Genomic DNA, 24765 nt, shown 5'->3' on the forward strand with positions numbered 1-24765 from the left:
AAAGAAAGAAGAAAGAGAGTAGCAGAAAGGGGTAAAACCCTACATTTATTATGATACTTATATCAACATTCTTCCAATTACTAACAATATGGGTCCCAAAATAGTACATCAGTATTGTCACACTGACTGAAACTCTAAAAAACACAAGTGGTGATTTTGTAATAATTTTCAGCTGCACATACACACAAGACTGCATCATACCTTGTCAAAACAAGACCATCAGTTGTACAAGCACAAACCCCTACAGTCAGGGCAAGATGCCAGAAAACAATTCAATGCATTCAGGTGACAGGCACCCCTGGGAGAACCAGCCCATGCCCCCAGGCTGGGAATTCTCTGGTTCAGCCATGCATAGCAGGCATGCCCTTTCGTTGTGAAGGCGGAGACACCACTCACTACTCCAACGGCCTCACACTGTGCCAAAGACCTATGCAGCATAGTGGAAGTACATAACAGCCCCAAAGGGAAGTAGAGTGGCAGTCACGGGCAGTGTGACTGAAAGCATATTAGCACTTCATTGGCAAAATCTCTTCTTCAGCACTGGAGGGGTTAGGGACAAAGGGCATGACCTCATTTGTTCTGATAATAGAGCCATAGCAGATGTGTAGGCAAGACTTTGAAATGCCACAACACCATTGATAAAAACCCACATCTACTGTGTACTTAGGGTTGAAGGTGAATTCATTTAAGAAAGGTAATCAAATGCCTTCCTCATCAATAAACATTCCATGCAGGAATTATTCCCTCATCACATTTTCTATGGTTTTCCAAATTGAGGGCCTCATTTACTATGTTTTGGGCACTCACTTTCTGGAGTGTGAATATCATATTAGCAGCTCCAGCCACTTTGTTTACAGGCATGTGGTCTTTTGCCATGCTCCCTTTTCCATAATTTTCCTGGGCCATTGGAAGTGGGGTTAAGGGCACTGTGCCAGCCCAGCTGTGGTCTCTTTAGAACCAATGCAGTGCAAACCAAGTACAGCTCTTGTCAGTGCCTCATTGGAATTGACTAAATGCAATGCAGCCTTGAAGGAAGCCAACATCACAGCCTTCTGAGCTCATCGAAACCTCTGCTGAGAGACACATGCTCGACAACGACCTTGCAGCCTCTCATTGGAGCTGATGCAGTGTGACCAGCCTTGAAGCGCGCCCACATCTCAGCCCTTAAAATCAAGATTTGAGGTGCATTTCTCAGCCTTGGCCCTTGTATACACCATGTGGTCTATGGTGGTCAGCCTGAACGTATGAGTTTGTGCTGGTCTGGCATGACAAGATAACCACAGTTGGGGTTTTGTGCTTTTAAACGCTAATTTTACTTAAATGTTTAAAATTGCATTTCTGCAGTTCAACTAGTTCTATTTGTGTTGTCTTGGTGTTCAATACTTTATTGCACTTTACCACATTTTTCTAAATTGGTGTGGGATTTTTCCTTTATTGTGTTTTCACTTTATTACTGTTTGTGGGCTGAATAAATATTTTACACATTGCCTCTAAGTTAAGCCTGCCAAGCTACCAGAGGGTTAAGCACTTGTCTATTTGGGGTTTGCTTGTGATTCACCCTGACATAAATTATGGTTGCTCCTTGAGTAGAGGTTTATCCCCACTCAACCAGTAAGCTAATTTTTGACACTGCATTTCCAGCCACTACTGTGCCCTATAGGATCTTATAAAAATCAAAAATGAAAGTGTACTGGCAAAACACATGATACATATAGTATACATGTAAATTGTGAAGAGAGTCTGAACTGATTGAAGGTCCAGCACAGCTCTCATAAAATCCTGGAGAAATATGCACCAAATATAGGTTATAGGTAAGACCCTTTTCCCACTTAATCCATTAAAGATATCATGGCAATGTACCACTTCTTGTAAATAGAAATACTCATTCATTAGTTGTGTTCATGTTTCTTTTCTTTTTAAATAAGCAATGTGTATGCTGCCAAATCTGATCATGTTTCACTATGGTGAATATGTGGTTTTAAGGCAGCAAATAATATTCTAAGTCCTATATGAAGTCTGTATTCACTCAGAATGAACATTGTCATGTCGTTTACCCTAATGTGAGTGAAAAAATATCATCCATGGCTACATACATATGATTTTTATGCAAAATGATTTACTTTTGAAATTTAAAAATGTAGAGAAATTAAATAGAATACATCAAAGGATCTAAAAGCATGTTTTTTCTCCTTAGACCAGGGGTTGGTACCCCTTAAAAGGTGGGTTTGCTCTTGTATTTTGTTATTGACAATACAGAGAGTTTTGCCCTGTAGCACCAAGACGTCTATTTCTGGGTATAAGCGGGCTTCATAAACCTTTTTAATATAACATAACTTAACAAATGCCCTACTCTTCTGCATTCCCACACTTCACCTGATCCAAAGAGCACTTCACATCTGTGAGTGGTCCCATTGCACTGGACAATGATGACCAAAAAACATAGCGTAGGATTATCAAGATTTTTTATTTCAAAAACAGGGATTTGGGATTGTGGAGTTGCTGTATTTGGGAAAAGGGTTGGGAGGCACCCAAGAAAACATATAATTCCCAGATAAATGAAACATAGACTTTTGAGCCAGTCCATGTTGGTGTGTCCTGCATAGATCATGCTACCTGTGTCTCACTAAGAATGGCCTGCAAATATCAAATTGGCTAAACTAATATAATTTCATAGTAATTCTGTGAAGAAAGGTTCAATGTTTTCAGTGATGCACTAAGGTTCTACTAGCCTGTGTTGAGCATTTCTCGTGCTAAAAATAGAACCCCACTTGTGTAGGTGGACCTAATGGCTGCAGAAAATGCTTGAAAATGGAATATTATGATTGTTCCTTTGAATTTCAATCATTGTGAGAAAGTTGGTTTCTATTATATTCAGGCTGCGGTTTGTTCAGAAACCAATGAAACCTACCAACCCCAGATATTTCTGAAATCTAAACATTTCAGGGAGTCCAGGGGTGGCATGGTTTGCAGAACTCTTGGGACCCCGTTAGGATGGCGGGCGGATCGCCCCTGCCGGGCATGCGGTAGCCACCACCGGCCCGGGGGGGGGGGGGCGATCCGCCCACCATCCACCCATTAAAGACCCCCCACCATATTACCATAGCAAGGGGTCCACGGCGGAAGGAAAGACCGTCTGCCACTTTTCCGCCTGGTCTAGAAGTCGACCGGGCGGAAAAGGGTTTAATATGGTGGCGGTGTCTGGAAGACACCGCCAGCCATATTACAATGTGGCCTTTCACATGCCTTTCCGTGGCGGCATTGGTGCCACGGAAAGGCATACAGAGTCTGCTTGGGGGGCCAGTTGCGGGGGGGGTGCACATGGGGGGGTACCATAGGTAGCCCCCTGCCTTTCAATGAACAACGTGCCAGGCATCGCGTGGTGCCTGGGACGTTGTGCATTGAAAAGCACAACATGCATTTTTAGCACCGCCCGCCGCAATGTTAAAAATACGGGATGCGCCTGCCAGTGAGGCGGGTGCATCCTAATGGGATATGCGGGACCGTCGCTAGCATTGTAGGCAGTCCCATTTCCAACTGGTATGGCGGGTGGACAAAGTTCACCCGCCATACGAATGTGCCCATTGGCCTTTTTTTCCTAGAATGTCAGGCAAACATGAAAGCTATTCTATAACCACAGCATTTTGTAATACACTTGTGAGGGAATGTTCTTATATCTGTAGGGAATAACAAAAGCCAGCATTTACACATTTCTTTAAATAAATAAAAAAAACACTTGTGTGGGTAAGCCTATCATAAGGGACAGGAATGCCCCAAAGTGCAATATGGAAACATCAAGATTTTCACTTTGAATTTCAGGGAAGTTGTAGTGTTTGGGCCCTTGGCTGCCCAGAACCCAGGAATAGCTGCCACTGAAGACATTTCTGAAAATTAGACCCCTTGGGGGATACCAGGGTGTTGAGGCTCATTCTAATTTTTCTTACATCACTCTACTTTTCCTCCTGATATAAAAGGCAACTGATTTATGCTGGAGTGGCTATGATACTGGAAATGCCCCAAAATGCAGTGTAGAAAAATCAAGGCTTTACCTTCAATGTTGAATCATTCTGGGTATGGGTGTACCTCAAGTATTTGCAGCCGGTGATTGAGTCGAACCCTGGGAACCGTGCCATCATCAGAATGTCCTGAAGACATTAAACATGAGATTTTTCTCCCATTTCTGTGTCTGATAGCTCTTGAATCTGTGGAGATTAATGTAAGTCCTATACCCCGAAATAGAAAGTGCCCAAAATGCAACATGAAAACAACACGATTTTTCTTTTGAATTTTACTCATTCTGGGGATGTGTGATTGCTTTGGAATTTTGGTCTAAGGTTAGCCAGCAGCCAGTGAAACCTACCAAAGTCAGAAATTCCCGAAATCTAGACACCCTGGGGAGGCCAACATAGTGTGGATTGTATGAATCTCTCTTCTTGTTTTACCCAGAAAAAAATGCAAACATCATACTTATGAATGAAACCATCCAAATTTCACTTACTGTCCATCTGGGATGGCTGCTGTATTTGGGCCGTGTGTCAGCTGGTATCCATAGAAGCCTACCGTTTCTGGAATTTGCTAAAATCTAGAGTTTCAGGGGAATCCAAGGTCAAGCCGCGTCGATCCCAAAACATTTCTTAACCATAATGCCCTAGAATAATAAAATATATCGATGAAAAAATTAAATTGCCTCACATTTACTTGATAGACAATGTAGGTACTTGGAGTCAATAGCAAAAGTGCTACTCTTCTGCATTCAAATACTTCTCTTGATGAAATCAGTACCCCATATTTTAGGGTCGGCCTACAATACCGGTCAGGTTCCAATCCAAAATTGGACTATGTGAAGTCAATGTATTGCAAAGTGGTCTCCATGTGGTTACAGTATTTTCATATCAAGAGCGTTAGCCCCTCACACATATTTTGGGTTCCAGGAAAGTAAAACTTTTACAATTGGTCGGAAGTGCTTGAGATTTCTGTGACATAATTGGGGGAACGTTGTGTTTTTTGGCCAATAATTTGACATTTGCAAGGTTTTCGGAGTTAGAGAACATGCTGAGAAGCCACACCACAATATTTTTCCTTGAGTCTCCAGTTTTCAGATGTGTTCAGAGCTGTAAGGGTTCCCAAGTGCCAATTGCCCGGAGCCCGAAAGTCGCGGCCTTCACTCCATGGTAAACGAGATTAAATTGTTTTTATGTTCGCAAGGCAATCTGAATAGGGCAATGTGCAGAGATCTACAAATGCCATTATACCCATGAAACCCCGGGGATCCAGTTTTGATAAATGAAGTGAGATGCTGGCACTTCTTGCCTACGGGCCCCACTCCAGTTCAACAGGTAGTCTTGCTAATCCCATGGAAAGGCAATTGGGGAGTAGGGTGTGTTACATCCTCGCATGCTCCTGCATGCAATCTTCATTCTATGTGTTCTTATGCATCTCATTGCTGTGCATGTTATGAACTGTATTCTGATTCCATTTGGAACATTGTTGTTGTGTCAGCTTGAGGGTGCACTGGACTTTCGTGATAACCAGTTTCGTACATGTTGCTGTGCTGCATAATAAAGTACTTGAAACTTTCAAGGGACTAAACAATTTGTAATAAGTTAGCTTCGGCTACCTCGGTTTTCCAAAGGGTAATGTTCAATATTTTCAGACATGTAGACATGTTTGTAAAATGTTTTCAAGATGACATATTAATCTTTTCATCAAATGAGGAGGAGCACCTGAAAATGTTTTGGGAGGTAAGAGACAGGTTAAAAAAAATAATGGTTTAACCCCTTCCACGCTCATGACGAGCTCAGCTCGTCATGAGGTACGCCTGTCGTATGCTCATGACGAGCTGAGCTCGTCATGTAACGCGGGAATTGCGAATCTTTAGCGCACAGCGGGAAAACGCTTAGCGTGGATGGGGTTAACTCTTAAGGCACATAAATGCAAAATGTTCAAAGACACGGTAGAGTATTTAGGGCACACATTAACAGGTAATGGTGCGGTTCCAAAAAAATCTAATGTTGATGGAATTGTCAATGCACCTGCTCCCACCAACTAAGAGCAATTGTTGTCATTTGCGGGTATGTGTGAGCACTACAGTAAGTTTTTTAGCAATTTTGCAACAAAAATGGAACCTTTAGGAAAGATGTTGAGGCACAAAGAACCATTTGAGTGGAAAGAGGAGCAGCAGGAAGATGTTGTGTCCATCAAAGAGGATATTGTCAATGATCCCACATTGAAACCATTCTGCATGAACAAAAAGTGTCCTATTACAGTGGATGCAAGCTTGTATGGAATTGGAGGGGTTGTGGCGCAGAGGTGTGGGAAAGAGGAGTGGAATGTTCTTTTTGCCTCCTGTAATTTGAACGAAACAGAGCGCAGTTTGGGTGAGTGAACATTATCAAAATTATGTCTGGGGAAGTAAGTTTATTTTAAGAATGGACCACAAACCTGTAGTATGCTGCATATTATATTGTAAGGTGTTTTACCAGCCCTGCTCTGCCATTGGCTGTGCTCTGACTCATTAGAATGTTGGAGTCTTATGATGCCTCGGAATGTTGGGACTGAGAGAGGCAGAGGGACAGTTGATCATGGGCTGAGCAGCTGACAGGCAGCTCCTGGTGGGGTTCTGATTTACAGCACAACTACATGATGTCCTGTACTTTACTACTTGTCATCTTAATGAATAAAACATCTTGAATTACTACCTTTCTGAGTGGATGTTTCTTCATAACAAAACCTCTTGTTATTATTTTGTCCCCAGGTGGAGGATGGAATTCTATTACACGCATTGCAAGACTCACTTCCAGGTCACAAGAGTATTGTTTTAAGACTGAGTTTGTTCCTGGCAAGAACAATGTGATGGCTGATTTCATGTCACGTCATCCCTGTCAACAAAATGATTGTGAGGGTTTGGATGAGTCTGAGATTGCTACCACTATTCAAGAAGTTGTTTCCAGTGGATTCGAAGACATTTCTGAAGACAAATAGAGATTGTGTGAGAAAGAAGATTTGTTATGGCAGATTGTAAAGCAGTGTCTCCTGACGGGACGGCCCGGAGGAAGTCATGCCCATGTTTAATGTTGCATAAGTCTCATCCTGGCATGTCTGCCATGAAACGTCTAGTCAGGAATTACTTTTGGTTGCCAGGAATGGTTTGCATGGTCGATCACACAGTCAGAGAGAGTGATGTGTGCATGTCTAGTGGGAGGATGTTGAAACTTAACGTGCCTCCTTTAAAAAATTCTGAGTGGCATGATGAACCATGGAAAAAAATGGCTTTAGACATTTCTGGTCCGTTCATGTGTTTACCTTATGATTCTTTGGTACCTGTGGATTATCATTCAAAGTAGCCGGAGGTGAAGTTTGTACCGCACTTGACAACCAACATTGTTCTGGAGCTTTTTAAGGAAGTATTTGCCAGGGAGGGTTGTCCATCAATTCTTGTTACAGATAATGGAGGGCAGCTTACTTCTACTGAGATGGAGGAGTTTCTTAAATGTCATGACATCAGACATGTATCTACATCATTATATGAACCACATGAAAATTGTCAGGTTGAGCTCTTCAACTGGGTGTTGAAGGGTCACATATCTGATGTTATCAAGTTAGGAGGTGATTGGAAACATTTGCTAAGAGAAAGGTTGTGGCTATATCGCATCACCCCACATACTGTCCCTGAAGTTAGTCCCTTTTGCCTCTTAAATGGAAGGTATCCGGCCTCCAAACTATGCCACTGGTGATTCAAGAAGTGTAAAAAGAAATACTGTGTTTGAGAACATGGTGAATGGTACTGCAGAAAGAGTGAAAGCTAAACAGTGGAAAACAAAGTTGTGGTATGACAATACGTGGAAAACTAAATCTCATGATTTTAAAGTAGGGGATAGTTCCTGTACTTCTAATGCTGATGAGGGGTCTTCAGAATATTCCTTTGTGAGGTTGGAAGATTCTGTTCACAGGTCAGACCAGGATATGGCCACCAGTTCACACTCTGAAGCACACAATGGTTTTGAAGCACACAATCGTTCTGAAGATACTGTCGCTTCTAGAGTCAAAGATTCTGGTTGCATTAGACATCTTCCCAAAAGATTGCCAGATTTTGTTGGATAGGCCCTTGTTTTTATTTTATTTTTGCATTTTAGTTTTTTTGGGTTTGTTTTCTTTCTTTCTCTCTTCTGTCATTTGTTTTAATATTATTTAATTTAATTGTTTTAGCTTTATTCGATTTTGTTTAAAATCATAAAAGCGTACAAGTAAAAAATACAATCATAATTTAAAAGTACATACATATAAGGCACAGATTATCTACAAATTAAAAGTAAAAAAAAAACAAAAAAAAACATTTGCTCACCCTGTGAATATAACTATCATGATAATGACATGCTTTACAGGATTGATGTTAGCAGTTCTTCTATTACATCAGAAGGAAAGTTGATAGGGGTTGGAGTGCTTAAATCTATTTTGCGGTAAGTCAAATCTGTTAGGCACGGGGATACTACAACAATACGGTAAACATGCTCCTCTACCCAGCCTGGTACTTTCCTCAGCCATTGGTCTGGGAGCCGGGATATATGAGGTGCTTGGGTAGAAGTGGTGTAGATCCCAGGTGGATATGGGGCCATCGCCTTCATTAAGTGGCCAAGTTTGAAGGTATGGAACGATGTATCTACTCCTGAATCTTATTAAAACCAGGTCACCAATGATGTATTTTGGAAGGGACCTAGCCAACCCACTCTCCTCACGCTCATAATCCTGCCATCAAGATCATGGGGCAGGGGTCGATTTTTAGATAGCCAAAACTGAACCTTATTTAGCAAATCATGTTGTCTCTCTGATTTTCCATTTTTTAGTTGCGGGACTCCCGAGAGGACGCACACAAATGGAGCGGCCTCTGGAGGAAGATGAATTCGAGAAACCCTGTTGCGCTCTACTCTGGGGACAGTATTATGCGCTATAGTGGGTTTAAGAGGAGCTCTAGAAACATTTAAGGGCAGAGAAGTGGGAGCTAGAGCTTGAATGTGGGGGACTGTATTTTGAGTGGTTAGTTTAGGCGCATTAGGAGGAGCAGTTACCAAGGGATGATTTGATATTATAGCGTGGGTAGAGGGTAATAGATTAAATTTGATTTTTTCCTCAATCCCTGTCAGTCTATCCCCTAAGGTGTTAATTTTGTCAATCAGGGGGTGTATAATAGATTTGAACGGTTGCTCGATCATTGACAATAAGGCCATCTGAGAAGAGGGAGCTAAGTCATCTGATTTTTTAGCCACTTCTGGCAATGGGGGGGACTTAGTAAGGGGCAGAGTTGAGGTTAGGGACCCATTCTGTATTTTTTGTATTTTGGATTGGCTCTCTTTATATATGTCCCCGTCGTGCTTTCTTTTGGTAGGTGTAGCCCGGGCAGGTACTATACATTGGGTATTGGCTTTTGTAAATATGGAAAAGGGTTCCAACGCTCTCTCATTAGGAGCTAACGGTTGGAGGGGAGGGTAATCCTGCAGGGGCATACCTAGTCTTACACAGACTATTTAGTTCCTCCAACAATGAGAGGCTACACGCTGTGCTAGTTATTTGTGGAGCAGATTGATTGATAGTTGGGCTGTGTATAAGCTGGTCGGAACTGACTTTGTTAGCATCTCCATGCGTAGGTAACAGTATATTATGTGTGTACTTATCATGCATCCTCGGGCAAGGATCCGACTGATGGGCTAGTTTAGTGGCAACCCCTTTGTGGGTCATAATATGACTTGGATGTGATTAAAAATAAAGAAAGTTAGTAGGGAGATACTACTGTCCAGTATAATATATCAATCAGTAGCTTTACCTCTTCTTGGAAGGCCAAGTAACATAGCCCGTCCCGTCCTCCTCAGGCCTCTGAGGGCCACAGAGGGCCCGCCCTTTGCCCGGGCTTAGCCCGGCGCCACCCGCGCGCGTCCTGCGCTGGGGGACCCGGATATGGTAATATAGCCCGGTGAACTGGGGGCAGGCCTCCCCACAGGGTCAAGCACGCACGGGCTCCTGGTCCCTGCAGTCCCGTGCAGCTCGATCCTGCCGACAATGTCTCCTCAGTGGCGGGTTTGCTGGTAATGAAGGAACCCCTCCCAGGGCGGCGGCAACAACAAGGGAGAAGGTATGGTGCATGACGCGGGACCCGCGCCAGCGGGTCCGGCGAGCAGTTTTCTGCGCCCGGTGAGCTGGGGGCGGGCCTCCCCACAGGTGCAAGCATGCACGGGCTCCTGGTCCCTGGAGTCCGTGCGGTGCGATCCTGCCGACAATGTCCCCTCAGTGGCGGCTTTGCTGGTAATGAAGGAACCCCTCCCGGGGCGGCGGCAACAACAAGGGAGAAGGTATGGTCCACGACGCGGACCCGCGCCAGCGGGTCCGGCGAGCAGTTTTCTGCGCCCGGTGAGCTGGGGGCGGGCCTCCCCACAGGTGCAAGCACGCACGGGCTCCTGGTCCCTGGAGTCCCGTGCGTCGCGATCCTGCCGACAATGTCCCCTCAGTGGCGGCTTTGCTGGTAATGAAGGAACCCCTCCCGGGGCGGCGGCAACAACAAGGGAGAAGGTATGGTGCACGATGCGGGACCCGCGCCACTGGGTCCGGCGAGCAGTTTTCTGCGCCCGGTGAGCTGGGGGCGGGCCTCCCCACAGGTGCAAGCACGCACGGGCTCCTGGTCCCTGGAGTCCCGTGCGGCGCGATCCTGCCGACAATGTCCCCTCAGTGGCGGCTTTGCTGGTAATGAAGGAACCCCTCCCGGGCGGCGGCAACAACAAGGGATAAGGTATGGTGCACGACGCGTTTTAATATATAAGGGAGGTATGTTACATCCTTGAATGCTCCTGCATGTGATCTTCATTTTTTGTGTTCGGATGCATCTCATTGCTGTGCATGTTGTGAACTGTATTCTGATTCCATTTGGAACTTTGTTGTTGTGTCAGCTTGAGGTTTCAATTGCACTGGACTTTCGTGATAACCAGTCTCGTACATGTTGCTGGGCTGCATAATAAATTACTTGAAACTTTCAATGGACTAAACAATTTGTAATATGGGGCCTGGCACCTTTTCTGCTAGCCCATATTTCTAAACTCAAAACTATGTTCAAAGAAATTAAAATGTCCTCTCCTTACCATGGGTGATGACTAAAATATTCAGGCTCTAGGCTTTGAGTGGGCAGAAAGACTTACTGGGATCTGGCAGGAGATACCAGAATACGCCAGCCTCCTAGGCAGTTATTTATTTTATTTTTTCATTCCAGGTGTTCATTGGGGGTTGGAAAGTTATGTTGAGCCCAGGGTAGGGACCAACCCAATGCCAAGGCAGGCCAGCCATGCACCCACTCCCTTTTTAAAATGTCTTCACTGTTCTTTAGCATTCTTTTTGCCCCGGTGAAGTAAGCAAATTGGGAGGTATATCTCGAATCTGGCCACAAGGGTGGTAGAAAGACTATCTTGGATCCAGGGGGTTAAGGGCAGCCTGATGCTGGAACTGAAAAGTCCTCCACCCCAGTCCCTTTTTTAATGTACACTTTCCCTGTATCGAGAGGCCTTTCTGCCCAATGGAGACCGGTCAGGGTAAACCCCTCAATGTCTGTTGGTGTGGTGGGGGAGCTGGCTTAATTTATCGAGATATTTTTTTAAATCAGCAATCACACCTGTGCTCTATTCGGAGTGACACTATATTCTTAGAAATCTGTGTTGTGCCAAATCACACGATAGAGGTCATTCTTAATTACTGACCATCACAAATGAGCACGGATTATATTTCATGGCTTTAGGAACTTATTATCCATGCCCTCTCCATCAACCCTGCAATTTTTGGCTACCTCAATATTTGGGCAGAAGAAGCTACTCGTAGCCAATCCATGAATTTTATAACCCTAAAACTGTTTAACACATTGGGATTTGTTAATATACCAACCTATAAAGCTAATCACATTATTGCCCTGTATCTACTTCTCACCAATTCAAATCAAATTACTTATCGTTCTGCAACAGAAATTGTATTGACATCTACCTATTTAGTCTTCTTTTCAATAGTAGGGATCTGTGCAACTGTGAAACAGAAAGATAGGCATATTCACGTTTTTTTTGTCCTTTATTTAAATATATGTGGTTATGGCAGGTGATGCAATACCTGGGGAGACTTTTACCAACTGTAATAAAAAGAACATTAATGCTTCTAAAACCCCGACAGATTGCTTGAATTATTTATATACGCTACCTGATCAAATCACCCCTGCAAAAGTAAAATCTATCAAACATTTCCAAAATGTGTGATTTTACGACTCCCTCAAAGCAGATAAAGAAATCGTTAGGAAACTCGAAAAAACATGGTATAAGCTAAACGCCCTTCAGGACAAGATGTTGTACTTTAGACAAATGCGTAATAACAATCAAATAGCTGAAAATCAAGAAACAAAACCAGTATTCCTAAAGGAACGGTAGCCCTTAAACAACAGTAAAGCTGCCTTTAAAACCATTGAGATCGTATTGAATCCTAAAAATAACAAAGACAAGTTAACAGCAGCCCGTGAATTACTAAACATGTATCAAATTTTCTTTAGCAGGAATACAGGGAGCAATTGAGACTGGGAAAAGAAACAATTCATAATAAACATAGAAAACGATGGTGACAGAGAACAACATATGAATTAATGATAATGAGCACTCACTAACAACATTTTCCCCAATATCTGAAGACACATGCTATAAACTTATCCACTCCAGCAAACCCTCTGGGTCACCTTCAGACATCTGTAGTGCATCATATATAACATTGTTAGTAATACTTCCGCTCATCTGATGAAATATCTTATCAACTCCTCACTTAGAACAGGGTCAATTCCTGTGAAAGAGCCATCACCAGACCACCCTTAAAAAAACCTTGGGCTTAACCCTGATGACCCTGCTTATTTAAGACCTATTTCTCTACATCTCTATGTCTCTAAATAACTGGAAAAGGTGATGACTACCCAAATTCAAATATTTGTCACACAACAATTCTAGCACCCACACAGGCAGGCTTCAGACTAGGGAGGTCCACTGAGATGGTCATTATATCAGCTATTGATGATTTCAGAATGCTGGTGGAAAAAACCTCAGGAAGAATTCTACTCCTCAACTTTACAATCTCATTAAACAAAATAGACCATAACATATTGCCCCAGTGTCTTAAGCAGCTACATATCAAAGATACAACTTGTGGATGGTGTGTGTTCTTCCTCAGTGACAGATTTTAAACTGTACAGCTGGGGACATTTTTCATCAACTCTGTTCACCACATTTGGGGGGGGTCTACAATGCTAAGCCGTTTCCTCTCTATTGTTCAATCTTAAACATGACCTTATTGTGAAAAAGCTTGGTAGATGTAAAGCTTCTTGCTACATATGCACAAATGATACTCAGCTGATATTTAATCTGATTGTTGACCCCTATAATCCTCAAACAAGTGTGCATTCTATCATGAACAGTACCCTTTGATGGGATGAGTTTGTCATATTTAAAAATCAACTCTGAATAATCAAAAATGTTGCCAGCAGACAATAAATGAAATCTTTTACTCACTGTATTCTTCACAATGGGCACTGAATCTTGGCAATTGTTCCTCCCTGGTCCCCAGTGTTAGAAACCTTGGTATCATTACTGACTCTAAAGTGAATCTCCAAAACCAAATATCAAGTGTCACCAAAGTATGTTTTCATCCGATCAGACTGCTCATAGGCATCTTGTCTTTCCTGTACTTTTCCAACAAAATCATGGTGGCTAACATCTTTGTTGAGCCATGGTTGGATTATAATAATTTGGCTTACCTAGGACTTCCAAAATGAGACATTTACCAACTACAGAAAATACAAATTGCCTTTGCAAAAACTATTTTCAATATTAAGAAATGTGTCTCTCTGTCCCAATACTAGCAGCAACTTTATTGGTTGCCAGTCTAAAAGTGGATCTTGTTTGAATCCTCAATAACCCGTCAATGTGCTGCACTGTGGTCTCAAATGCGCTGATCAGTTCATTCCCCTCCACTGCTGGGTCTAGGCATTTCCAGATTTGGCTTTCGACTTAGCGAGAAGCGTTCTATAAAACGCATCTACATCTATGTTCTTCCATCTCAGTCTCCTGCCCTGATCAGTGGCTTGAACGACGCCACTGGATTTCCTTTGACCGGGCTAGGTCGAAGGGTTAATATCCCTAATGGACAATACCAGTGGGTGGTGGTCGCTGAAAACGCTCACCTCTATGCTGACATTCGTGACCCTTCGTTCAAGTGTATTAGTTACGAAGATAAAGTCAATGATGGTATCCTTTCCCCTACCTTTAAAAGTTGGGACGACTATGTTGTTTTCCCCTCTTATGATCAAGTCCATCGTATGTGCGTGGGCATGTGTGCCCAGGATCTTACTTAATTCCCTGCCCTCTTTTGAGTGTTCTAAATGCCAGCCCTTGTTAGTTGGGCAGGAGGCCCATTCTCCCCTGCCCCATTTCAGGAAGGGGCACTGGTGGCAGTTAAAATCGCCCACTATCATCAACTGAGAGGGTGCATCCCCTGCCTCCTGTATGCCGGCCAGCCTATCATCTAGCTCACACAGTGTTAGTGTGGTTTGCCCTGCCACTATTGCGTTATAGAAATTAATAAAAATTAATTTTAGTCCCTTCTTGCAGTACCTGATTCCCTGCATGGATTCCGAGTCCCAACCCAAGTCTTCCCAGGTCCCTTGCATTGTCAGGTCCACATAGGTGATTAGGCCGCCCTTTGCACGTCCTATGGTTGTTTTGTACGCCGATGACATCGTGCTCATTAGCCGGACGCTGATAGGGCTACAACGCCTAATCAACACAACTTACACCCATGCAGCCACGATTGGCCTCAGCATAAACCTCTCCAAAACAAAAGCCATGAGAGTAAATGAGAAGTCGGCCACATCTAAATTTCTCTGGCAAATGGGAGGCCTAACAGTGGAAACCGTGGACGAGTACAAATACCTGGGTGTAATTGTTGACAGAAAAGGGACATTCCTCCCTCAGAAGGAAGCAATATCAAGGAGAGGTACCACAATATCAGCTGCACTGAGAAACCTTAAAAAGAAAGTATCAGGCCGCAGTTTCACTCCACTCCTACAAATAATCCAAGCAAAACTAACACCGGCTATCACCTATGGAAGTGAATGCCTCCGAGGAAGGGACGCACAGATACTGAACAAAACAACAGCCAGGGCAATGCGTATCTTATTTAATCTGCCCAAATACACCTCTCAAGCACAGATAAGACTCGAATTTGGCCTGAGAAACCAAGTAACAGAAAGAATGGGGGCCTATGCCAAAAGTTGGCACAAAATACGAGGAGCCGATGCCTCATCCATGGATTATCATCTCTGGAACGAGCTATCAGGGAGAAACACGAGTGCCGCCCACTCCATAGAAACTTTGGAGCTACAAGAAGCCTGGAAGAGCAATATCTCACATAATTTGTTCAAACAACTAGCAAATAAATCTGCAAGGACCATGTCTCTAATAGAGGACAAAGCTGCGTTAAGGAAAAGGGCACACGGTTGGACCGTCATCCAAAACTACACCAGCAGCTCATGCCAAAGCTACTTAGGAGCCGGTTTTACACGGTCTACAAAGGAGAAATTTATACAACTAAGGCTGGGCATCCTCCCATCTCAAATCCATCTTCCCCCTTGGAAACGGCCACAAATGCCGTCAAGTTGCCGATTATGTGGGGACACAAAAGAGGACATCCTTCACTTAATATGCTTCTGCAAAGGTCTGGACAAGGAGCGCCGACAACATCTAAAGCCAACCCTAAAGAAACTGGGTATAAGGACATGCCGGCAGGCAGTCAAAGCATGCTTTGATGGAAAAAACATCCAATTAGCAAGTCATCTGGTAAAATTCCTGGAAAAAGCTGGTAAGAAGCAGAACGACAGAAGGGAGAGCCCGGAAGACACTAACCCACACAACATTTAAATCCGACTACCCCCCAGCAAGCCTCTACCACAAACTCAAGCCACAATCACCACGGACAGATTACGAACTCCAAAGAATCTGTAAAGGCCGCAGGGAGTCTGCGAGCTTGCCTTTTATTCTTTTATTCTCTTCCTGCTCACATAATGACTTAGCAATTAGATAATCGAAAGCCTAATCGCCTTCCAACATATATTTTTTGCTCAAGTAAGTTCTTAGAACATTTTAAAGTTTACTTAACTGAAATGTATGATAGTCATATTTTACTAGACAAAAGTTTTATTTTAAGTTCACCTACATGTAAATATGCTGATTGCAATGGTTTTAATTAACTGAGCAATAAAGAATTCTTCTTCTTCTATGGTTGTTTTGCGTGCCGGGACAAAAAACATTTTATATCCATCTAGGTGAGGGGCACTGATATTAGTTTCCCAGGTTTCCTGGAGGCAGATGATGTGAAATTTCCTGATAAAATCTAACCATTCTTTGTTTTGTATTTTGGTAGATAATCCTGCAATATTCCATGAGACCGCTCTAATCTCGCTGGTTGTAAGATTATCCGTGCTATTCCCCGTGGTGCCCTTCCCTGGTATTAAAGGCGTGTTCAGCCGTCTTACCAAGAGGTCATTGCCCTCCCTCAGCTGTTCCCTGTGCGCTTCAAAGGGGGTTGGGTTACTAGACTCTGTTGTGCGTGCCATTCTTTTTGCTTCAGTCCTAAGGAGGCTCTCCTGTATTATAGAGTCTTCATGACCCTCCCCTACTCCCAGTCAATCTAATTCGTCCAGTATGAATGCACCAGCAAGTGGTGCGTATCTATTGGTTACTGATTTAGGCTAATCCTCCCATCCTGGAGCATTCATGACCCGCCCGTAGCCTACATTGCATACCTCTCTAACTGTGTCCCTATAAAGAAAACTCAAGGGCAGCATTTTAATACAGGACCCACCTTCTACCTCATGGGGGCCGCACTGCCAGGAGGAGAGCAAGTCCCTAACTAACTCTGGATGTCTAAGGTTTACGATTACACAATCTCCTGCAAACTTCTTCTTACTAGCTCCTATCCATGCCACCCTTCTTGCCATGAGAATGTGCTTGTGATGGAATGTGCTCACATTCATGTTTTTAGCCATCCAATGTGCTGCCTTATTAATCAGGGTTCTTGTTGTTTCATCTCTATCCTGGCTACATGCTGGAACCACTGTCAATACTATAGTGTAGGGACAAGATGCCGGCAGTAAGTCCAGGGTCTGGAGGCCCTGGGTACTGCGTACATGGTCATTTGAGTTTATGTTTGGGGCAGTGGCAGTCTTTCTTCCCTCGTTATGTGTGGTAGCAGTAGAGGGGTTGAGAGTATTACTTGGCCCCAAACTTATTGGGCTCCTGGTGTTTGCCCTTAACCCTTCCCTGGATACCTCTTTCCTGCCTGTTGGCTTATCAACCTGAGAGTTTCCCTCCGCTATTCCCTTATTGGTGCTGACGGGCTCCGGGCAATGCAGGGACCCTGTCCTCTCATCTGCCACTCATGCACTATTCACAGTTGGTTGTCCCCTATCTTGCTCTAATATCCTGCATATTTTCCCTTCTAATCTATTTATTTCTTCAAGCACAGGCCCTACATGTGCGATTAAAAGCGATTCCAGCTTTGACTCTAGGGCCATGGCAATTCACTGGGACCAATCCACTCCTCCAGAATTTGGGCAACTTTGACACACTGTGCTCACGGTCCCCCCTCCCACATCTTTATTAATCTTATCACCCCCTTTCCGTTTGGATATGGTTTTGGGTCTTGCTGTGTGAGACCCGCCCTTAGCTGGGTTACCAGTAGCCCTAGTGACAACTGGTGGGGCGACTAAAGGGGCAGAGTTTGTGGTGAGTAGAGACTTTTTAGAGCGTGTGACCACTTCCCTAGCTGTCCCTTGTGAAGAATCTGATTCACCCTCATCCAGTGTTATTAGTGCTGTCCCTTCCCCAATCCACTCATCTCCACTGGCCCTGGGGGGATGGCAGCATGCCCTTTCCTTTCACCTGTAGGGGTTTGTGCTAGGTTTGAGTCGTGTCCGATCTGCTCATTTTGTGTTGCTAGCTCACTAAACCCTTGTCCTAGTGGGTTGGTATAAACTTGAGCCTTAGTGCAGTGAGTGGGTGTTGTGTGCCCAGGTTTAGCCTGGTCTAAGGGAGTGTCGGTTCTGGGAGACGGGCACGTCGCTATTTTGCCCATAGAGGATCGTTTCCGTGCGATTAATGTGTCCAGTGACAGCCTCTTTTCAGTCAGCTGCATTTTGTGTGCTAGAAGGGACTCTGCTCTTGAGATAAAAGCATCCAGGGTCCCATTCACCCCTTCACTCCTCCCCTCACCCTAGTCAGTGTGGACTTACATTTCGCCATGATCAGGACTGGAGAGAGTCCCTGCTTTACTAACGGCGATGATAAACAGTACCTTTGAAGAGCTCTGGGCAGTCAATAATCGTCGAATATGCTTCCAGGATCTGCTAGATGTCTGTCTCCCCTGAAGCGTTGACAACAGTAGGCAAATCAATGGTAGACCTTAAAGGGGTGGCCCTGCCCAGCCTCTGATGGCCTCTGATGGCTACAGATGGCCCGCCCTTTGACCAGGCTTAGCCCGGTGGTGCCCGCACGCGTCCCGCGACGCGGGGTCTCTCCTGGATTTTTATGCGCCTCCGGGCGTGGAACAGGCATGTGCGGCTCCCTGCCGCTGGGGACACTGGGTAATGTAGTTCCCCCTCCCTGCGGCCGAGCCGAGATTTCAAGAGGCTGCGGCGGCGGGGGGAGACCAGCATTAGGAGCAAGGTACGTGGCGCTATCAACAGGGAGCCAGGGGCTGCCAGGAACCACAGCGAGGAAGCAGGTCAGTCCAAATTAAATTCGATCCCCCGCTCCACCGGGGCTCTCCTGGATTTTTACGTGGCTCCGGGCGCGGAACAGGCATGTGCGGCTTCCTGCCGCTGGGGACACTGGGTAATGTAGTCCCCCCTCCCTACGGCCGCGCCGAGATTTCAAGAGGCTGCGGCGGCGGGGGGAGACCAGCGTTAGGAGCAAGGTACGTGGCGCTATCAACAGGGAGCCAGGGGCTGCCAGGAACCACAGCGAGAAAGCAGGTCAGTCCAAATTAAATTCAATCCCCCTTAAGGGGGGGAGATAGCACGCAAATAAGGGAAGCAAGGAAGTTAATAAAAAAAATTCCTTTTAGCGGCGAAATCAAACTGGGAAATGGATAGATGGCAGGCTATCAAGAATACTTAACACAGAGGAACCACAAGATGGGAACCTTTCCGGCTGCACAGCCAAATTCTGGACTATAATGAGTCCAATAAATCAAGTATTCAATTCTTCTCTTTACTTTTTACTCCTGGTTTATTTCATTTGCTTTAACCACCTCTTCCGTTTTCTAATCAATTTATTTTACTCATTCTTCTGTCGTACTTCAAAGATATCAAACAACAAAACAATTTAAATAGGGTCCAAGGGATATATAGTTTAAAGACCCGTACCTGATTATTATCCCCAGCTACTTCGATATATATAACACAAGAAAACAGAGGGTCTGCCAAATCTATTATATGGCTTCACTGTCAAACCGAGTTACCAAAATCACGGAGCGTATAAATCGCAGTGAGACAGCGTGTTATAATGAAGAGTGAACACTGTCTATAGAAAGACCCAATACCATTCGAAAGAATCACAGATGGTTAACAAATCCAAAGACTGTAGCAATGGGTTACCATCAAATTGACTCAATGATCAGTCCTATCATCTGGCCAAATCCAGGTGTAAATCCGGCTGGTCCCCTGATCATTGGGACATAAAGCACCACACCATTTGTTGCTGGTAAAGGATTTGGACCACCACTACAAATGAAACCTCAGTAATGGCTGATCTATGATGGTCAAGTGAAAAATAGTGCAACGCAAATTATAAAGTGACATTAAAATAGGATGGAGTGTTCTCCTATAGAAAACTTTATTCTGCGAACGAACCCCACCTCCTAATTAAAAACCAATAACTGTGCAAAAGAGACAGTCAACAAATATCTGTCTTGTAACGGGCCAACATGTTTCTGCCTACCGGGTAAAAAATCCCATGGCATTCGTCAGGGCCTTTGTTCTTTTATTAGTTGCCCTTAAATAGTAGTGAAAAACAAAGCAAACACCACCTTCACCAAGTGAGTAGACTTAGAAAAATAAGTTTGGGGCCAAGTAATACTCTCAACCCCTCTACTGCTACCACACATAACGAGGGCCTCCCCCAAGACTCAGATGAGTGCTTGAGGTACCGACGGATGGTTCGGGGCCTCGTAATACCTGAGCAAGGTCCAGGTGAGGTGAGGTCTATTCCCCTACCATGAAGGAAATCGTATTCCCCATGGATGTGTAATGTTTCCAGGTTGTTACAGGTCGTACCGTATTCAACCTTTTTCTTTTTCTAAGTCTACTCACTTGGTGAAGGTGGTGTTTGCTTTGTTTTTCACTACTATTTAAGTGCAACTAATAAAAGAACAAAGGCCCTGACGAATGCCATGGGATTTTTTACCCGGTAGGCAGAAACATGTTGGCCCGTTACAAGACAGATATTTGTTGACTGTCTCTTTTGCACAGTTCTTGGTTTTTAATTAGGAGGTGGGGTTCATCCGCAGAATAAAGTTTTCTATAGGAGAACACTCCATCCTATTTTAATGTCACTCCCTAATTTGCGTTGCACTATTTTTCACTTGACCATCATAGATCAGCCATTACTGACGTTTCATGAAGTGCAACCCTAATTAACTACTGCGGTTTCGTTTCGCTCTATATCCCCGCTTTTAATTAACATCAGATGGTCGATCATGGAAGCAACTGCATTACCTAAGCTCTGACATGGATTACGGTTATTTTCTAACCCTCTCTTTTCTTTCTGTGCATATCTGTCAAAACTACATGTCCCAGCCTGCCTCTCAACTCCGATTTTACTAATTCTTAAATACTCAAACCCCAGCCCCAGCCCCATTCCTTTTTGTTTTATGTAAAGAAACCATATTCTTCCTTCTGAGCAAATAAATTCATAAACTCCCATATTATGATATATTCGACAATATGACATGGACACATTTCATTGATCCACACAAAAGAATAAATACGGCAGTTGAAAGTCTTTCATCTTAAGAAAAATTCAGGTAACATCCCCTGTTCTCTCAAGCTCTTCGAGTTGGAAAACGCCACTCCAAAGTTCTTCATCATGTTACTTGACGTTATTATATCAGTACTCGACCTCCATTTACACATTAACTTTTCCACTTTTGTAGGGTGCAAACACAGCGTGGGAAAAGAGTCAATTGTGAAAAACAGCGAAAGGTTGTGTGATGCACACCTAATGTATTCTGAAATTATCATGATGTTCATCATATTAAACAGTTTAAACTTGTTGAGGCATGCAAGCGCGGTCCGCGCCCTGTCCCATTGCGCTTACAATGAAAACTTAACACAGAGGAACCACAAGATGGGAACCTTTCCGGCTGCACAGCCAAATTCTGGACTATAGTGAGTCCAATAAATCAAGTATTCAATTCTTCTCTTTACTTTTTACTCCTGGTTTATTTCATTTGCCTTAACCACTTCTTCCGTTTTCGAATCAATTTATTTTACTCATTCTTCTGTCGTACTTCAAAAGATGACAGGAGTGTACGTTTTCCACATGTCGCAACTTTATTGTCAACACCCAATGCATTTCGGGAATATTTATTCCCTTTGTCACGGGTATCTATAAAGCAAAACATAATAACCATCACTGACAGTGTACATAATTGTTCTGCTCACTACTATACAAAACTACAAAAAAAACCTTAATTGCGATCGGTTGACTCATTAAAATTAACATACAGATCAACCAAAAATCCAACATTGCCCGTTCCTTCATATTAATCATATCTTAACATGGCGTCCCTACTTCTTCATGAATGCACACTATATTCTATCCCCACAAGACTGCGGTTCAACCAGCCATCCTCAGACCCCTCTTTCCATGACCTCTTTCTAAGCTGTTACCCTTTAATCCATAACCCCCATTGCACCAACCATATTTCCTCCACTCACCGTGACATGTGTTTAGTTAAAAATCCCAACAGCTCAAAAATGCTGCATCGTATCCACAAAGCCCTAAGATTTCACTGTGCCACTCAATATCTCCGATTTTCAAAACGCGCTGCTCCTTTGAAGTGCAACACTAATTAACTACTACATCAAGGCTATCTAGAATGCCATGGATCACAAAGACACAAGAGGCTTCTGGAACCTGGTCCATACTGGTAAAACTGAGGGTAGGTCTGCCATCGAGCCCAACATTGGCGAGGAAGCCTGGCATATTCATTTTGAAGACCTATATTCAAGCCCATCTAGTGAGAGTTGGATGTTGATTTGTTGTCAAACCTTTGATTCCCCTGCATAGATACCTCCTTGCACCTTGGCTGAGGTATTAGCTGCCCTGGCCAAGGTACTACCAAACAAAGCTCCTGGGTTTGATAGAATCCCTGGGGACCTGTATAGAAATTAGCAGGTTGTCTGGGCCCCATACCTTCAGACATTATTTAATGCTATTCTTTATGGCATGTCACCCCCCCCAACTTGGGCTGGGCAGAGATCATCCCCATCTTTAAAAAAGGGTCCCCCATAGAACCAGCAAACTATAGGCCAAGTAGCCTTATCGATGTAACACAAACGATTTTTGCTAGAGTGTTACTGGGAAGACTCCAGGAATGGATGGAAAACCTTAATATTTTAACTCCCTTACAAGCAGGCTTTAGATCCAAAACATCCACAATAGATCATTTGTTTAGGCTTCAATTGATCTATTGGAAGCAGATCGTATTGGAGGGCATAAATTGCCCGCACCCAAGAATGAATGATAGATCATTGGAGAGGGTCCCTATTTTTGATTACTTGGATCTCACACTAAACGATAAAATGGGATGGGGACCTCAAATCAATAAAGCTAATCTAAAGTTGATTCAGGCTGCTGGGGGGATTTTAAAAGTTTATAAGAGATGTGCCCTAAAGGTTATAAGCCCGCCTTTAGAAATTTACAAGGTCCAAGCTAGGGAGGCGACTATGTATGGGGCCGAATTCTGGGGGCATATCTTAGCTAATGTCCTCACTGTAACAGAAAATAACTTTTTAAGACAAATCTTGTGCTTGCCTAAAAGTACACCCTTAATACAATTAAGGATGGACCTGGGCATTCTTCCCATTGCGGATTTAATTGCGTCACGCCACTCCTTTATTGGCGACGGCTGTGGAGCACGCCAGAATTAGGACATTATCGGGCGGCATTAAAGGCAGTTATGTCCACTCTGTGGGCAGGTAGCATCCTGTGGTTGTCCTTTATTTTGGTCTCATTTCACTCGATAGGAAGGGAGGACTTATGGTCGGCTCCGGAGGAGTCATGTATGGCTGCTTCAAGAAATTCTTTGGTTAGTGCATTGAAGGAGCATAAACTGACACGTATTTTACGGACAGTTAATCCTTCTAGCTTAACCTATGGTTCCTGGACATAAAACACCAATATAAAATGGAGCAATAGTGTTGGATTATATACAACCACCACTAGCAAAAAAATTGTTTTTGCAATTTAGATATGGGACGCTGCCGCTCCATGCATTAACCAACAACTGGACTGGTGCTATTACCACTATTGCCCGGGGTGCCTAGTAGAGGAAGAAACTGTAATCCATGTGTTGTTCTTCTGCTTGACATATAAGTGGGCCAGATCAAAGTGGGTTATCCAACTCTGAAGAAATTTGGGTATCAGAAATTACAAAGAATTCTATAGGGTTTTAAAATCTGATACCAACCCGGTCATTGTTGTTGCTATTTCTAAACTCCTTTTTGCTATGTGGTGTAAGCGAAGGTACTTATTGAAAAACTGATGTAAGAACTAGTTATACCTGCTCTCACGTGCCAACCATTATGATCTTAGTTCCTGCTAAAACCCAGTGTGCAAATGTATGCATTTTTTGAACAACCTATGCGAGATCTATTAATACCCGCGACCAATTGGTTGCTATTGTGACCTCGGTTTTATAAAAACATAGGCTGTGAATATTTTTCTCTTTTAATATTCTTACTTTAAATTATATTTTTAATGATTGTTTTAAATTGATTATAACACAGATAATGATGAATATCAGCTTATTTGCCTGCTTCCCAGTGGGTGACTATTACTGCTATGTCTGTCTCTACTATTTTATCATTCACACCTTTTTATGAAACTGTATATTCTTTTACGATATGAATTCAAAGAGGTTGTGAATCTGTATGTGCTTTTATGACTGTAATAGCCGAAATAAAGTTTTTTTGATGATGATGATGATAAATTTATGAGCATTTCCATACTCTAATTAGAGGAGCACTCTGCTGTCATTGCGAGTTCCTTGCTATTGTCGGTGTTTCAGCACAGGTGATTCCTGTACACCCTCCGAGAGGTGGGATGTCCAACTGGTGACCAAGACAGGGACCATTGCCTTGCCTTCGGTTAATGGGTATTTAGATCACCCAGTAGGGGATGCTTGGCAGAACTCCCTCCCTAGGCATCTATATACTGTTTTAGCATGATGGTGGATTGTTCATTCTTTTCACTGTCCTCATATTGCTGATCACATTCGTCTGCTTCTGTCTATTATTCATTGCAGCACCTATATTTTTTACAAGAATCACAATGGTTTAATAAATATTGAAAATGCCCCTTGTTTATTCATTGTATATTTTTCTGAACGAGCATTGGTAACTGAGCAAAAGGGTTCTAGATCTCTTGCCATGATTCCTTGGGG

Source organism: Lissotriton helveticus, chromosome 8 (assembly GCF_964261635.1).
Source record: "Lissotriton helveticus chromosome 8, aLisHel1.1, whole genome shotgun sequence".
Classification (NCBI taxonomy): domain Eukaryota; kingdom Metazoa; phylum Chordata; class Amphibia; order Caudata; family Salamandridae; genus Lissotriton; species Lissotriton helveticus.